Source organism: Theropithecus gelada, chromosome 1 (genome assembly GCF_003255815.1).
Source record: "Theropithecus gelada isolate Dixy chromosome 1, Tgel_1.0, whole genome shotgun sequence".
Classification (NCBI taxonomy): Eukaryota; Metazoa; Chordata; class Mammalia; order Primates; family Cercopithecidae; genus Theropithecus; species Theropithecus gelada.
This window is the reverse complement of record NC_037668.1, coordinates 179591043-179604958: the sequence shown is the minus strand read 5'-3', so window position 1 is coordinate 179604958 and position 13916 is coordinate 179591043. Positions and strand designations below refer to the sequence as shown.

At 34.4% G+C, this 13916-nt stretch overlaps 1 long non-coding RNA gene across 1 annotated transcript in view; it reads left to right on the top strand.

The window, feature by feature from the left end:
- Positions 1–9067, top strand: part of LOC112606439 — a 33532-nt gene extending 24465 nt beyond the window's left edge. The window contains exons 4-5 of the long non-coding RNA XR_003115635.1: positions 4788–4867; positions 9048–9067. This is a non-coding gene — a long non-coding RNA (uncharacterized LOC112606439). The remainder of the gene's footprint in view (positions 1–4787; positions 4868–9047) is intronic.
- Positions 9068–13916: the final 4849 nt, after the last annotated feature.

The following is a 13916-nucleotide window of genomic DNA, read 5'->3' as shown; positions in this document are numbered from 1 at the left end:
GAGTAAGAGAGATACTATGATTTTCATCTTCTCTTACTACAGGCTTTTAATACAATTTTTTTCAGATCGGCTTTGTGGTTTTTTTTTTTTTTTTTTACAGATCTAGCTTTCTGGATTCTAGTTTTATTGGCATTTTCTCCTTTTCACTTCTCCTTATTGTTTCTGGTTTTTGCCATTAAAAATTCCTTTCCTGCTGTTTTTTAATGGAGTTTTGAGATGTAAGGGAAGTAGATGCATGTGTTTCATCTTCCGTCTTTTCCTAACATCTTTAATTCTTACAACCAAATTCTCATCTAACTTTGCCAAAGTAGGAGATTTAATTTACTCTAAGCTTAAAACTGGAAATTTTTAATTAGCAAGAGGACAAAATTTTAATATTAATGGCAATTAAAATGAATACATTTAGATATTTAAATTATAAGGTTTAGTCATACATAGCTTCACCCAGAAACTTTAAGTAGATCTTAATGCAATTTAAACAGTGATAGTGTCTAAATAAATTTTAATAGTTATGTTTTATTATACTAAATTAATTTGTTATTTATTTACTCTGTTAGTAGGAGGGAAATCTGTCACATTTCAGAACTTTGTTGGCCTATACATTTTTTTATTGTAGAATTTGATTTGAAGAATAGACAAAAGTACATAAAATTTACAATATTTAAGAGAGTCACAACCATAAATATTTTCATAGAGATTCTTCCAGAAATCAAAGTATTTTCTAAATTAACTTTCATTTTCATCCTTAAGTCAGATTTTTACTTCCCATTTAGCAGGTTTCATGTTTACCTCCCATTTAGCAGGTTTCCAGTTTGTGTGCTATACATGTGCTTTTCAACAAAGTTTCTCAGGGCAATTCACTCTCAGTTTTTATGAACTGAGTGTTTTTTCTCTAGCTAAAGAATCTAGAGTGTAGTCAGGTGCAATACAAATGTAACTTAAAAGATGCCTTCTGATGGCAAATGTGAAGAAATTTAATATTTCAGTTTGATGATAAAAAATGTCATAGTGGTTTTAACATTCAAAAAATATGTTTTAAGTTACTGTCAAATATAGTGTGGTACTCATATGTTCAAATATGTAATATAGGTACAAGTATAGAGACTTATGGTTAAAAAAAATTACTATAGCAATTCCTATGCTACCGCCACCTTCCCAACACAGATATTTCCATAATTTGCTTTTTATTTTGTGCTATCTCTGGCACTTGTTTACTGGAAGGATTTGGGGTCATTATGGACATCACACACTTGCCTCCATTTTGGACAAGCATATTTGATCTAATTGCTTCAATTATGAATTGAGTAATTTTTGTAGATCATGAAAACTTGTCAAGAAAAGAGTCAAAGCCCAAAAGGTCATTATTTCACGCATATGATTCTTGATTGATGTAAAAACATTTAAAAGTATCAGAATTATATGTTGATGTACTGTTTAGATTTTTATATATGATTTTACATCCAATTTTAAGAATACTAAATACTTTACAAGGCACAAACATTATAAACCAGCTGAAAATATCTTAGAAAACAGGAATAAAAATATTAATAATTAGGACACTTCCTGAGTGCTCATCATGCCAGGTGAGGTACTAATTGTTTACTTTGCATAATCTTTACAACAATCCTTGGAGGTAGGTCAAGTATAATTTTATAGATGAGGAGACAGGCTTGGATAAGTTTTGTAACTTATCTAATTGATGCATTTATTCCCCAATATTTGTGGAATGCCTACTGTGTGAAAGCACTCTTCTATGGACAAGGTATTTCTATATACAGCAGCAAGAAAACAGTTTTTATGTTTCAAATGTTGACATTATGTCCATGCAGACCCCAGCGTTCGAATTCAGGTATGACTTAATTCCATGTTCCACACTATTAACCAGTAAAGTCTCCTGTTTAGGGCAGATTAAATTACCTGCTCTAAAAAGATGAAATTATAGAATTTTCTTTAAATTCTAAACAGCCTTCAATGGAGATTTTTCTGGTTCCAGGGCTGTCATACATATCTACTTCCTCTTTTTTTTTTTTTTTAGTGTGAGAAAGTTAATTGTAAGGACAGAATTGACAGAAAAGTGTGAATTCCTTAGGAGTTCAAGGACAGCTATACACTCTAGTCCTAGGAGAATGGAATGTCAGCTCAGAATCTTGGAGGATACAATGCCGCGTAAATACCTTAGCAGCTGGGAGGGGTCTGTTGATCTTCCCAGAAGGACTCAAACACCAAGACTGCGGCTTTCCATCCCACTAACAGCATGCACTGCCTGCCCCCATCCCTGCTCCTCCTGCCATGGCTGATCTTCTGTCACTAGTTAATACTCTTCCTAAGGCCTTCCATATCACCTTTACTTTACAGCCTGTGCTTCCTCAGTATTTATTTTCTTATTTCTTCTGTGTTCCATAACCCCCCTCATGGCCTTGACTCTACTCAAGACACCTATCTATAGAAATTTTTTAAGCCTCCCATCTATTGATAACAGCTTGGCTATTTCCATGTTTCCAAATGAGTATTCTGGAAGAATCTGATTTGTTTAGCCCAAACCATTTTGTTTCATTATGCCATTGGCATAATTTGGCCAAGGTCACACCCTTGGTCTAATCAGCTTTAGCCAGATGGCAAGGTTATGTGACCTACATAGGGCTACCCTTTCAGTAGGGGCTGGGGCATTTTTAGTAATAAAGGGTGTAAGTGAAGCAGATGCTCTGGCAGACATGGTTTTTACTAAAAATAAACCTTATCTTACTTTGAACTTGAAAACATGTCCCTCGATCTTCAAATAGCAGAATTAAATTTAGAGCTGGAAGGGCATGTTGGAAACAAGACCATACTGCTGAAAAGACTTACCAGAATGAGATAGTGCTGTAATTTATTCTGTTTAGGATTTTATTTCCCTTTTCTGATATGTGTTCTACTCTTTCTTGTCTGAATTTTATTCTTCTTGATTGAGAAGAGGAAAGCAAGGTAAGAATTCCAGTTTCTCTTTCTCTTTGCAATTTATTATTCATGTAAAGAGGAGACATGTCTTCCTTCATTGTCTTCTTACTATATGCATAATTTAAAATCTTTTTATTCTTAATATATTTTTGAAACCTAGTTTACTTTGGATTATAGTATTCTTAATATTATTTTATCATATTTGATTGCATACCCTTTTTTCCACCTTTTTATAGTATCCTTTAACAAATCATCTGGGCATTCACTGAGATGTTACAACATCAGCCACTTTATCTTTCTCCTTTCCTAAAAATATGTGGAGATACTTATTATCAGAATTTTATTATCTCTTGATGTTTTTTCTTTTAAAGAGTCTGACAAAAGAATATATAACTTTTTTTTTTTTTTAAGAGAAGGGGGTCTCATTATGTTACCCAGGCTGGCCTTGAAGTCCTGGGGTCAAGTAACTCTTCTGCCTCAGCCTCCCAAGTAGCTGGGATTACAGGCGCCTTTCTTCTGTAATGCTCATTGCCTTCTATATGTCTGTAGCACTTATTCTTCTATAGTCAGCCTTCCTTTTCTTTTCTTTTTGTAGCTTAAGTCCCTTAGTTGTTTCCTTTTGAAGGTTTACAACACATCCTTGTTACTGGTTGGTTTTTTCTTTGCTGGACAGAATTAACTCTGGAGTAGCAATTTGATGTTTTATCCTCCATCTTTTGAAAAATATTGTCAAAAGATGGAGGATAAAATATTATCCCCCATCGTCAAGAAATTTTTATTTGTACTGAAGGAAGTTTCCATGATAGTCCATTTGGTATCACTAGATATAAAGGAATATCTAGTGATACCCACCTGAGGCTGGGTAATTCATAAAGAAAAGAGGTTTGTTTGACTCACGATTCTGCAAACTGTACAAGAAGCATGGCATCAGTAACTGATTCTGGTGAGGCCTCAGGAAGCTTTTATTAATGGCAGAAGGCAAAGGGGAGCTAGTGTGTCACATGGTGAAAGTGGGGCAACAGAGACAGGAGGGAGGTCCCAGACTTTTTAACAACCAGATCTCATGTGAACTCCTTACTGCTAGGAGGGCCCCAAGCCATTCAGGAGGGATCTGCTCCCATGACCTAAACACCTCCCAAGAGGGCTCCAGCTCCAACTTTGGGGATCATATTTCTTCTCTCTCTCTCTCTCTCTCTCTCTCTCTCTCTCTCTCGACAGAATCTTGCTCTGTCTTCTGGGGAGGAGGGGGCGGTGCAGGGGTGCAATTCCAGCTCACTGCAAACTCTGCCTCCCAGATTCAAGCAATTCTCCTGCCTAGGCCTCCCGAGTAGCTGGGATTACAGGCCTGCACCACCATGCCCGGCTAATTTTTGCATTTTTAGTAGAGACAAGGTTTCACCATGTTGACCAGGCTGTTCTCGAAATCCTGACCTCAAGTAATATTCCCACTGTGGCCTCCCAAAGTGCTGGTATTACAGGCATGAGCCACCGTGCCCTGTCCACATATTCTTTTTAAAAATCTGAGCATATTTCAATTTTACTCCACATATTTTGCTATCTTTACAGGGAATGCATACCGAATGCAACAAATAATATGCTTTTCACATTCCATTATGCATATTTTTCCAGAAAATGAATGTTATTCTCAGAAGAGAACTCAAAAAGGATTTCTATGAAGTTTCTGGCAGAAAACCAAGAAATTTACAAATACAAGTGGTATTTTCATTTTCTTTTTTTAAAGACCATGATGTAACATAAGAAAACAAAATACTAGAAGTGAAAGGCTGGCTCCACTGAAGATGTTCAATAATAAGATTTGATTTTTTAAAATCACATCTTTTATGGGCTCTCAGGACATGGAAACAAGATTAAAAAAGGTGGTTTTCTGGAGACTTTCCAATCAAAGCAATGAATATTTAAAGTCAAATAAAAGGTAAATAGAAAAAAATACAGTAAGGTACAAAAAGATGATTCCTTGAAAGACATCAGAAATCAAGCCAGAAGAAGAGCAGTGGTAAAGATTCACAGGAATTAGGAAGAAATTTTGAAATAATTAGGAAGTGGTTTTAAATAATGATATGAACTGTTTTACATAGGACCTTAAAAATTGTGATGCTATATTATTATATCATTTAATCCTCATAACAAGATATGAAGGGTACTATTGCCTCTATTTTACTGTGCAAGCTGTTTTAGAGAGGTCTAGTAGCTAGTTAATGGTCACACCTCTAGGAAATGAGAATCAGCATTCTAACCCAGGTTGCAAATCCACTGTTCCTCCACTAAATAACACACAATCTATTTCTATACATCACTGTATGGATCATAGGCAATAAAATTAAACCTAAAATGTCAACAAAAGCAAGTAAATGCATCTTGGTATTTTCCACAAACATTTGGTATGATTCAAAACTCAGGGAAAAATGATAATAAAAGAATAAAACAGGCCGGGCGTGGTGGCTCATGCCTGTAATCCCAGCACTTTGGGAGCCTGAGGGGGGCGGATCATGAGGTCAGGAGATCGAGACTATCCTGGCTAACATGGCGAAAACCTGTTTCTACTAAAAAATACAAAAAATTAGCCAGGCGTGGTGGCAGGTGACTGTAGTCCCAGCTACTCGGGAAGCTGAGGCAGGAGAATCACTTGAACTCGGGAGGCGGAGGTTGCAGTGAGTTGAGATCACGCCTCTCACTCCTCCAGCCTGGGAGACAGAGCGAGACTCTATCTCCAAAAAAAAAGCGGGGGAGGGGGTTGATTTTGCCAAATTTACCTTTTAATTTGTATGAGTTCAAATATCTAATTTGAGATATAGACAACTTAGCAAAATTTTCTATGACATGTATGGCACCAGATATTTAAAATCTCATAACTATTATTTTGACTGGTATGCAGCACATCACATGACCATAAAATTGTCTAAGGAAATAATCGATGCTCCATTGCTTAACTATTGCTTAATTTGTTTCACTTAGTTTACATTTTCTACTGTTTTTTTTAAGAGATAAAGAGATAGAGACAGGACATTATCTTAAGTGAAACAAGCCGAGTACAGAAAGACAAATATCGCATGTTCTTACCCATAAATGGGAACTAAAAAGTTTATCTCATGGAGGTAGAGAATGGAATGCTAGTTCACAGAGGCTGGGAAGGGATAGGAGATGAAGAGAAGTTGGTTAATGAGTTCAAAACTAGAGTTAGACAGAAGGAATAAGTTTTGATAGCACCGTAGAGTGACTAATGTTAATAAAGATAGTCTAGAAGAGATGTGAAATGTTCCCAGCCGAAAGTAATGATAAATATTCAAGATCGTTAAACATTGTATGCATGTATTAAAATATCACACGTACCTCATAAATATGTACAATTATTCTGTATCAATAAAAAATAAACCCAACTGTTAGAGCTAACAAATATATTTAATGATATTGCAGGATAAAAAATCAACATACAAAAATATGTTGTGTCTCTATACACTAACAATGAACTATGTGAAAGGGAATTAGAGAAAACAATCTCATTTACAATTGTATCGAAAAGAATAAAATACTTAACAACTAAATAGATAAAAGACTTAGATCCTGAAAACTACAAGACATTGCTGAAAATAAAATGTAAAGACATCCCATTTTCCTAGAGTGGAAGATTTAATAATGTTAAAATTTTAATACCACCTAAACCAATTTACAGGTTGTATTTAATCTTTATCAATAATCCAATTTTTTATGTAAATAGAAAATCAATCCTAAAATTCACAAAGGACCCTAAATACCCTAAACTATCTTTAGCAAGAACAAAACTGTAGGCATAACACTTCCTGGTTTCAAAGTTGATTACAAAGCTACAGTAATTAACGTAGTATGGTACTCACATAAAGACAGACACATATAGCAATGCAACAGAATAAAGGGTCCAGAAATAATCCCACACATATATGGTCAACTGATTTATAACAAGGGTGCCAAGAATACATGATGGGAAAAGAACAGTTTTTTCAACAAAATGGTGTCGGGAGAGTGGATTCCACATGTAAAAGAATGAAGTGAGACCTTTATCTTACACTATATACAAAATCAACTCGAAATGGATTAGACTTCAATATAAAACCTGAAACTGTAAAACTCCTAGAAGAAAACGGGAAAATTTTGTGACATTAGTCTTGACAATGATTTCTTGGATATGTCACTAAAAGCACAGGCAACAAAAGCGAAAGTAGACAAATGATACTACATCAAAGTAAAAAGTTTCTACAAGCAAAGGAAACATTTAACATAATGAAAAGCCAACCCATGAAGTGGAAGAAAATATTTGCAGGCCACTTATCTAATTAGGGGTCAATATCTAAAATATATAAGGATCTCCTTCAACTCAATAGCAAAAAGCACATAACCTTATTAAAAAGTCAAAACCTTTACAGAGCAGTCATAAATTGAAAAAATAAAAAATAAAAACATAAGAAATAAAAACTGGACAAAGGATTTGAATAGATATTTCTCCAAATGAGACATACAAATGGCCAATAAGTATATGAAAAGATGCTGAACATTACTCATTATCGGGGAAGTGCAAATCAAAACCACTTTAAAATATCACCTTATATCTGTTAGGATGGCTATTATAAAAAAAAAATGTCTCTTGTAAATACCATATAGGTATATACTGTCTATTCTATCTAAATTGCTAATGTCTCTCTTTTAATTGGATAACGTAGTCCATGTACATTTGTTGTGATGACTGATAGATTTAACACCTATCATTTTATGTTTTAATTTTTTAATGACATTTATATGATTTAATTTTTGCCTTCCTCTCTTATTACCAAATTTCCTTTTGATTGATTATATTTTCCTTAATCCCTATAAATTCCTTCTTCTATTTGGAAGACATTCATTATTAAAAAATATCTTTCAATGAAATATATTCAAAAAGTGCATATATCATGAGCTCATTGAATTTTCACATTTTACTGCCAGTCACCATTTGTCTTTCTCTGAGAGTAATCATTAATCTAACTTCTAACACCATATAGTCTATAATATGTATATTATATATAAAACATGTCTACATACATAGATGGCTCTTAAACATAAGGAAATATGTTCAGTTTTACTCATAATATGAGAAGTGAGAATATGAGAAAGTAAAATTATACTGATACCCTTCCTGACTTATCAGATACGCAAAAACTCAAAAATCTTGGCGACATATTCTGCTGGCAAGATGTGGGATAGCACTTTCATACATTCCTGGTAGGAATAAAAATTGGTACAAAACTTATAAAGGAAAATTTGACATTATCTAACAAAATTACCTGTTATTACCTTTTGACCTAGCAATTCCACTTCTGAGTATTTACCCTGAAAATATATATCTAACTGTATGAGAATTTATATGCACACATTTATTTATTGAAGCATTGTTTGTAATTTTACAATATTAGGAACAACCTAAATGTCCATCCATAGGAGGTTGGCTAAATTAATTTATGGCACATTCATAGAATGAAGTACTATGGAAATTTAAAAGGAAAAGATCTCTAAGACTGATATGAAGTGATTTGCAGAATATATTGTTAAGTTGGAAAAGCAAAGTTAAAATTGTATGAAGTATATATAGTATGCTATCTTTTGGGTAAGAGAAAGAAGGAGATACAAGAAAATAGACATATATCTGTTCATTTTTGCAAAAAGAAACGCAGGAATGAAAAACCCAGAAACCAATAAGATTGGTTACCTACTAGGAGTGAGTGAGCATCAACAGTTGAGAATGAGGGAGTGATGCCTCCCCAAGTATAATTTTTCATACAGTTTTAACCTTTGTAATCTTGCTAATATTTTACATACTCAAACTAAACCCACAAAATAAATCTAATAAAAATCAGAGGAATCTAAAATGGAATTCAAACAGAAACAAGTGAAAGTATTTCAAATAAAAATACAATCACATTGAAGACGGGGGCAATGGACCCAAGTTATTTTTTGATATAGTGTTTTGGAAACTTAACCTAGGAATAAAGACCAAAAGAACTATATATAAGTACTGAACTTTAATAAGTAGCACTGTTGTTTTTGATGTTGTAAGTTAGTAATATGTTACTGCTTTATGTGTTTTTAAGGATTGGGCAAACAAATAAATTGAGTGTAAAAGAAGTCTGATTCCTCATTGTTGAAAGGAAGACAGCCATGGGATTGGGAAAAGAGTAGAGTGAATCCTGTGATTGGGATTGAAGATATCAGTATGAATTCACAGCTTGTTCTATGTACCTGTCTATCAGCTATCTGAGTATCTCTCTGTTTATCTATCATCTATCTATCTATTTATCATCTATCGAACTTATCTATCCACCCATCTATCTATCCCTATCATCTACCTATGTATGTGTATGCATTTCCCAGCTCTGTGCACTAAGAGGGCCCAAAACAATGATACCCCAGTAGTAGTGAGTATATTTAGTACTCAAATCTTGATAAACAATGTCTTCGCTAAAATAAATAAAGGCATGTTGGGAAAGAAACTAGCTAGGGCTGGAACAGAAAAGTACAAAATGAGCCTAAGATACAATCTTATGCCGAAAATTAAAGCATGCTAAAAAAATCAGGGCGATGTATCAGAAGGATACAGGAATCAGCTCGAAAGGGCTCCACTGGTCAAATTTGGAAAAATTTGAGCATCAAAATGACAATAATAATGGATTTAATCTATAGAATAAAGTAAGGACTTATGGGTATATACTGATATAAATAAATGGGGGAAAAGGAAAATCCCTTCTTTATAGTAAAATGCCAACCAAGATGTAGAAGGAATAAAGAGTTAAAAAATGAGCTATTAGGTAACCATCATGGTAATATTTCATTCAGGTAAGAATTATTAATGGATGCTAAACCTATTGTGTGGCAGTTTGATGAGGAGCAGGATATTTATATAGCCTCAAGTTATTTCCCCACAAATTATGTATAAATTACAAAGAGAAAAAAATCAAATTTACAGTGGAAAAACCCGATAGAAACCATTTAATGACTTGGTCAGTTAAAAATCACCAACAATGAGACAAACTGACATCATGTGCATTCTGATTGTGAAAAAGACACAGCACAGCTTCTGTGATATTCTTACCAAAAATATGTGGTCTGAATTTAATCATGAGGAAATATCAGACAAAAACAAAACTGAGGGGCATTCTACAAAGTAACTGGCCTTCCATGGGAAAGGTTGTGAAAGAGAAAAAGAACTATTTCCGATTAAGGAGATTAAAGAGACATGGCAGCTAAATGCAATATATGATCCTGGATTACAGGATTCTGGATTACAATAGTTCTTGGGTTTTAAGGACATTATTAAGACGATTAGTGAATGTTCTTACTCTTAGGAAATACACACTGAAGTATGTAGAAATAATGGGGCACCACATCTACAAATTTACTCTCTAATGATTCTGATTAAGGAAAAAAATGTGTAAAAATACACAGTTAAATTTTTTTGTGACTTTTAAATTTGAAATAATTTTAAACATACCTAAAAGTTACAAGGATAATACATGGAACTCCATAATATTCTTCTCCCAGATCCTTCAATTGTTAACATTTTATCACATTTGTTTAATAATTCTCTCTTTTGTAATATTCTTCCCTCTAGGTGTGCTTGAAATTATTTCAAAATAAAAAACCACACAAAATTAAAAGAGTCATTTTTTTTCCTATTTCTTTTTGCTTGCTAAGTAGGTTAGCACATGGCAGCAGTTAAGAACATTATTTTTAGAGTAAGAAATGCCCATGCTCAAGCCATAGTTCTTTTGCTCATTGTTGTAGTGATATCCTTCTCTGAGCCTCTGATTTCTAATCTATAAAAGGATAAGAATATTGACTTTATATCATGGATGTGAGAATCTAATAAATATAAATTACTTAACACAATAGCATATAATGAGCAGCTAATAATTTTATTATCAGTATTTTTATTTTTGCTTCCTCTGCTTCCCTCATTTCTATGTATCTTTTCTTGTGTCTTAATTCAAATAATTTTAGTGCCTACTTTTAAAACCTCATTGTTTTCTTTACCTCTGGGATGTTCAGGACTTATTTCTTTTATGGGAGACTACAGTTTAGCATGCTCAGACATCTATATATCTTGCCTTTGAATATTAGAAATATATACCTTTATAATGAACGTTTTTGTATTATTTCTGTTTGGGGTTATTCATCTGATTTTTTTGCTTTGCATTTTGAGTCTATAGTTTGGAACCTATTATTAAAATTTTTTATTTGTATAGGACCTGCACATTTATAAAACTTGACAAGCATTGAAAAATAAGTAGAAAGTATGTTTTTTTTTTTTTTTAAGAATCTGAAAATTTAATTTGATATGCAGAAGAGAATGGAAGGTAGAGATGTAGTTAAACTCACAGACTATGGAGTCACACGAACTGAGGTTCAAGTCATAAGTCTACCTCTTAGTTGTGTATCTTCTTTTTTTATTGTTATTATTATTATTATTTTATTATACTTTAAATTCTAGGGTACATGTGCACAACGTGCAGTTTTGTTACATATGTATACATGTGCCATGTTGGTGTGCTGCACCCATTAACTCGTCATTTACATTAGGTATATCTCCTAATGCTATCCCTCCACCCTCCCCCCTCCCCCCTCCCCATGATAGGCCCCGGTGTGTGATGATCCCCTTCCTATGTCCAAGTGATCTCATTGTTCAATTTCCACCTATGAAGGAGAACATGCGGTTTTTGGTTTTCTGTTCTTGTGATAGTTTGCTGAGAATGATGGTTTCCAGCTGCATCCATGTCCCTACAAAGGACACGAACTCATCCTTTTTTATGGCTGCATAGTATTCCATGGTGTATATGTGCCACATTTTCTTAATCCAGTCTGTCACTGATGGACATTTGGGTTGATTCCAAGTCTTTGCTATTTGTATAGTGCTGCAATAAACATACATGTGCACCCGTCTTTATAGCAGCATGATTTATAATCGTTTGGGTATATACCCAGTAATGAGATGGCTGGGTCAAATGGTATTTCTAGTTCTAGATCCTTGAGGAATCGCCACACTGTCTTCCACAATGGTTGAACTAGTTTACAGTCCCATCAACAGTGTAAAAGTGTTCCTATTTCTCCACATCCTCTCCAGCACCTGTTGTTTCCTGACTTTTTAGTGATCGCCATTCTAACTGGTGGGAGATGGTATCTCATTGTGGTTTTGATTTGCATTTCTCTGATGGCAAGTGATGTTAGCATTTTTTCATGTGTCTGTTGGCTGTATGAATGTCTTCTTTTGAGAAGTGTCTGTTCATATTCTTTGCCCACTTTTTGATGGGGTTGTTTGTTGTTTTTTTTTTTGTAAATTTGTTTGAGTTCTTTGTAGGTTCTGTATGTTAGCCCTTTGTCAGATGAGTAGATTGCAAAAAATTTCTCCCATTCTGTAGATTGCCTGTTCACTGTGATGGTAGTTTCTTTTGCTGTGCAGAAGCTCTTTAGTTTAATTAGATCCCATTTCTCAATTTAGACTTTTGTTGCCGTTGCTTTAGGTGTTTTAGACATGAAGTCCTTGCCTATGCCTATGTCCTGAATGGTATTACCTAGGTTTTCTTTTAGGGTTTTTATGGTTTTAGGTCTAACATTTAAGTCCCTAATCCATCTTGAATTAATTTTCATATAAGGAGTAAGAAAAGGATCCAGTTTCAGCTTTCTGCTTATGGCTAGCCAATTTTCTGAGCACTATTTATTCAATAGGGAATCCTTTCCCCATTTCTTGTTTTTGTCAGGTTTGTCAAAGATTAGATGGCTGTAGACATGTGATATTATTTCTGAGGGCTCTGTTCTGTTCCATTGGTCTGTATCTCTGTTTTGGTACCAGTACCATGCTGTTTTGGTTACTGTAGCCTGGTAGCATAGTTTGAAGTCAGGTAGCATGATGCCTCCAGCTTTATTCTTTTGGCTTAGGAATTTCTTGGCAATGCAGGGTCTTTTTTGGTTCCATATGAACTTTAAAGCAGTTTTTTCCAATTCTGTGAAGAAAGTCATTGGTAGCTTAATAGGGATGGCATTGAATCTATAAATTACCTTGGGCAGTATGGCCATTTTCACAATATTGATTCTTCCTATCCATGAGCATGGTATGTTCTTCCATTTGTTTCTGTCCTCTTTTATTTCACTAAGCAGTGGTTTGTAGATCTCCTTGAAGAGGTCCTTTACATCCCTTGTAAGTTGGACTCCTAGGTATTTTATTCTCTTTGAAGCTATTGTGAATGGGAGTTCATTCATGATTTGGCTCTCTGTTTGTCTGTTACTGGTGTATAAGAATGCTTGTGATTTTTGCACATTGATTTTGTATCCTGAGACTTTGCTGAAGTTGCTTATCAGCTAAAGGAGATTTTGGGCTGAGACGATGGGGTTTTCTAGATATACAATCATGTCATCTGCAAACAGGGACAATTTGACTTCTTCTTTTCCTAACTGAATACTCTTTATTTCTTTCTCTTGCCTGATTGCCCTAGCCAGAACTTCCAACACGATGTTGAATAGGAGTGGTGAGAGAGGGCGTCCCTGTCTTGTGCCAGTTTTCAAAGAGACTGCTTCCAGTTTTTGCCCATTCAGTATGATATTGGCTGTGGGTTTGTCATCAATAGCTCTTATTATTTTGAGATAAGTTCCATCAATACTGAATTTATGAGAGTTTTTAGCATGAAGGGCTGTCGAATGTTGTCAAAGGCCTTTTGTGCATCTATTGAGATAATCATGAGGTTTTTGTCTTTGCTTTTGTTTATATGCTGGATTACGTTTATTGATTTGCATTATGTTGAACCAGCCTTGCATCCCAGGGATGAAGCCCACTTGATCATGGTGGATAAGCTTTTTGATGTGCTGCTGGATTCGGTTTGCCACTATTTTATTGAGGATTTTTGCATTGATGTTCATCAGGGATATTGGTTTAAAATTCTCTTTTTTTGTTGTGTCTCTGCCAGGCTTTGGTA